The sequence below is a fragment of the Siphateles boraxobius genome, unplaced genomic scaffold (assembly GCF_051911475.1).
Source record: "Siphateles boraxobius isolate OS27281-9 unplaced genomic scaffold, OSU_SipBor_1 223, whole genome shotgun sequence".
NCBI classification, from domain to species: domain Eukaryota; kingdom Metazoa; phylum Chordata; class Actinopteri; order Cypriniformes; family Leuciscidae; genus Siphateles; species Siphateles boraxobius.
The window spans coordinates 578,017-582,500 of NW_027508837.1; the positions used below are offsets into that span (position 1 = coordinate 578,017).

The 4,484-nt window shown below is 35.1% G+C and overlaps 1 protein-coding gene across 1 annotated transcript in view; it reads left to right on the plus strand.

Annotated features, from left to right (window-relative positions):
• LOC143747522 (transmembrane channel-like protein 6) overlaps positions 1 to 4,484 on the plus strand; it is a 57,998-nt gene that overhangs the window by 15,720 nt on the left and 37,794 nt on the right. The gene's annotated exons all lie outside the window — the stretch shown is intronic.

The window sequence follows — 4,484 nt, forward strand, 5'->3', positions numbered from 1 at the left end:
AATAAGAGAGTTTGCAGGAAGTCATGTGATGAACGAGTGGGTGTCGTGGAATCTTGAGTGACAATGAGTGCATTTACAGTTGTTCATGATTAGCATTTAAAAAAAACTTTTCATTGAGATCATGCTTACAAAAAGCTGAGCTGTTTGGATGGTTGCTAAGTGGTCAATGGGATGTTGCTATGTGGTTGCTAGAGTATTCTGGGGGGTTTCTAGGCAGTTGCTACTAGGGGGTTCTAGGTGGTTATGCAGTTGCTAGGGTCTTCCGGATGGTTGCCATGGTGTTGTTAGGCAGTTGCTATGGTGTTCTGGAAGGTTTCTAGGTGGTAACTAGGGTGTTGTGGGTTGTTTCTAGGTTTTTGCTGGGCAGCTGATGAAGCGTTCTGAGTGGTTGCTCTGCGGTTTCTAGGGTACTCTGACTGGTTACTAAGCAGTTGCTAGGTTCTGAATTGTTGCTAGGGTGTTGGTAGTTGGTAGTTTTTTATTGCAAAATGCAAGAATTAGCAACGTTTTTATTGCAATCTCCAATGATTTTTATTGCAGTATGCAAGAATATGTACATTTTTTATTGCAAATATGCAATAATTGCCAACTTTTTTTAAATTCAATATGCAAGTATATTGCAATGAAAAAACCTAATTCAAAGGGAAAGCAAGATTATTGTCAGATATCTTTCCTTGTTTCAAGCATAAACTTACTTAATTTTGATAAACTTTTCAGTAAACAAGCCCTAAATATATCTTGATTTATTAATCTTTAGATATTTGTGCTGGAAAACAACTGGTTTTTGGGGTTTTTTTGCAGTAAACTTTGAAAAAAAATGTTTTTACAGTGCACATACATGCGTTCAGACACATGAAGAACACTAAAAATACTGTATTCTAATACTTCATGAAAGTGTTTTTGTGTGTTTTGATGTTCTGGATGGTTACTAGGTGGTAGCTAGGATGTTTTGGGTGGTTGCTAGGCATGATACCTTGGGTGGTTACTAAGCAGTTACTAGGGTGTTGCTAGGTGGTTGTTATGGAGTTGCTAGGGTCTTCTGGATGGTTGCTAGGTGATTGCTAGGCAGTTCCTATGGTGTTCTGGAAGGTTACTAGGTGGTAATTAGAGTGTTCTTGGTGGTTGCTAGGATGTTGCTAGGCAGTTGTTGAAGTGTTATGGGTGGTCGCTTGACAGTTTCTATGGTGTTCTGGAAGGTTGCTAGGTGGTAATTAGAGTGTTCTTGGTGGTTGCTAGGATGTTGCTAGGCAGTTGTTGAAGTGTTATGGGTGGTCGCTTGACAGTTTCTATGGTGTTCTGGAAGGTTGCTAGGTGGTAATTAGGGCTTTCTGGGTGGTTTCTAGGGTGTTGCTAGGCATGGTACCTTAAGTGGTTGCTAAGAGGTTGCTAAGGTACTCTGAGAGTTGGTGGTTGCTAGCCTGCTTCTAGGGTGTTCTGGGTGATAGGGTTTGATGGGTAAAAATGTGTATTCACTAATTACTAATTAGAAATTTCTGTAACTTTTATGTATTTGAATAACACTTTCATCCAAAGCAACTAATATTGCATTCAAAGTTTATATATTAACCAGTTCATGCATCACTTGTGAATCGAACCCATGACCTTGATGTTGCGAGCGCAATGATCTACAGTGAGCTACAGGAATGTGTAAATGACCTTGTTTTTGATTAAACTTTAATATTTCATTCTTTAAGATTAAAATTAATAAAATATTTTATATTAACAAACTGATATAAATAAATAAATAAATAATACATCTAACAGTACAGCACAACAGTGAGTAGAATTTGTTTATATATATATACATATATGATAGGCCTATATCACAGAATAAATTAGGTATTTATACATGAAAACATATAGTCACTGGAACACCATCTGAAGACTGAAAACCCCTGCAAGCTCTTAATGTACTGTGATAAACATGCATTATTTTCTCGGTAGTAAATGCTGCATATGTTACATGATTATTTTGTGTTTGATATTTAAACAGTCATTATGGAAAAGATGCCGCTTGACGTCATTACTAAAGAATCTCATGTCACAAACTTCAGAAAAAACCCCACTTCACGCGCACATCCTCTGTGAAAGACACTCCCTTTAGCAAAGCATGAGCTGTTGTGCAAGCTCAACAATAGCGAGAAAGAGTGTGAGAGATGAGTAACAGACCGCAAGGCTTTATCAGAGAAAAACGCGTCTAAACAGGCACTGAACTAAATTAAGAACTGGTTAATCAATGTTTTCTGTTTGATTAGACTCAATTGAATGGCAGCCTGAAGCATTAAAAACATCATCATACTTATTTGTTGTGGAGTACACTCATTTAAACTTTCGATTTATGTGGTAAACTTTGAAGAAACCCTTCAATGGTTTGTTTTGGTGTGTTTAAGTTCAGAGTCTGAGTGAGTCGGCTCGTACCATTTTACATGAGCTTATTCACGTGCACTTTTGATTTAATTGCTGTTCAGTCTTATATTGTGCCTCTCATATACTGACAACACACTTAATGCGATTATAAAAACAGCATAGAGTGTTTTGATTGTTTGTACGAGATGATAAATTATGTAACCCCCCCTACGGAAATGAAAGTGACTCGGTCCAAGTAATACAAACGAATTGTTCACCTGAACCGGCTCTTTTTGATGATTCAGTTGAACCGAATCACAAAGATCGCTGAGAGTTGGTTGAAATGTTGGAACTGCAATGAACCATCCGAACGAACCGATTCACCAAGCTGATTCGGATTTCCAGACTCAACTCATTCGGTGAAGTTTCTCAATAGTCTCTCTACGGTAAGCCATCGCGCGCATCGGTGAGTTACAGCTTTTTTACTTTATTTATTGATGACCAACATTATCTCGTTTGAGTTTGTTCGAGCGATAGAAAATAATCTATCGAGATAAAGTTTAAATGAGTTTGAGAACTTGAGCGAATCAATCAGGTTCTGTTTGCGACTTCGATCGATCGGCAGGTGTAAAAACAATAAATCATCTGAGCTCAGTGTCATTATCATGTTTGTCACGTGTTTAGTGTTTACAGAGAGCTCATTAATCAAACATTAGATGTTTAAAACTTGGAGATTTCAGAAGAACAGAATATCCAGTTACACATAATAACATGATTCAGTGAGAGTCTCCGTATCAGAAGTATTTTGGGTTATCAGAGGATCTTTAATGCTCGAAACTTGGTATTCAATCAGCCAGAAAGTCTTATGCCACAGATTTGTCTAGTCAAGTCAAGTCATCTTTATTTATACAGCGCTATTTACAATACAGATTGTTTCAAAGCAGCTTTACAGAGATAACAGGAAAATAATGCAACAAAGTTTGTTTCCAGAAGAAAATAGAGTCAGTCCAGTTTAAGTAAGTTCAGTGATGGTTAATTTTTGCTGTAAAAAAGTTATTAATTTAATTAATTTATATATATATATATATATATATATATATATATATATAGCTGCTCTGGAGAAAACCGTGATGTCGTCGTCCAACTCAGTTCTCATATAATGGTGTAAATGCAGGAGATCAATAATATTGTTGAATATTAAATTAAATGTTGAGTATTAAATTTGTAGTGCATTTGAATGGGAGTCTGACATTTATGGGAATGACATCAGAAGGCAATTCATCTGAAATATGAACGGCTGTGATTGTCAGAGCAAAATTCTGTTTAGGTCCCTCATACAGTCCCAGTTCAGAAAAATAAAAATGTTATTCCTGATATCAGAAATAGACATTGTTGCTAGAAAAAGTACATTCTTAATATCAAGAATTCACATTTTAAATAGTAGCTACAAATTTAATCATTGATATCAAAAAGGCATCCTGCGAATGAATAAAAGCTAAAATGGCTTGCCATAGCATGTCACTGTGTTTTAAACGAGAAAGCAATACTTGTTGTAATTTATTGTTTTATAATTTATTTAGGTTATAATTTACTGAGGGATGTGCATCCGTATTGATCAGTGTATATATACTGATCAATACCCAGCCAATCAACATTTTAAATGCAATATAGCCTATAAATCAATAGTCTATGCATTGCTTTCCATCTTTCTTCATTGTAGAGTTGTAACTAAACTGAGATCGCACAAAAGATCTTTCTCCAACATTGCCTGAAAGTTAGTAATCAACATGCATTTCTGTACGCATGTCATAAAATCATCTGTATAAACGCAGAATAAAAGCAGATAACTTAGTTGGAAAATATGTTGCAGAGATAAAATAGGATTACAGCTGTCATTGATTTTTGAAATTAATCTTCCTTTTTTTGAAAAGAAAATTATCTTTCTTTTTGCAGTATTTTTTATTTATTTTGCAATTCTTTATTATTTCTTTCAAAAAAAATGTTGTCCCCTTTGCCATTCTTTATTTTTGTGTGTGAAACGTTTTTTCTTTGCTCAATACTTTATTTTTGTTTTGCAAAACTTTATTTTCTTTTGCAATACTTTATTATTTTGCAAAACTATGTGGCATTATATTGAC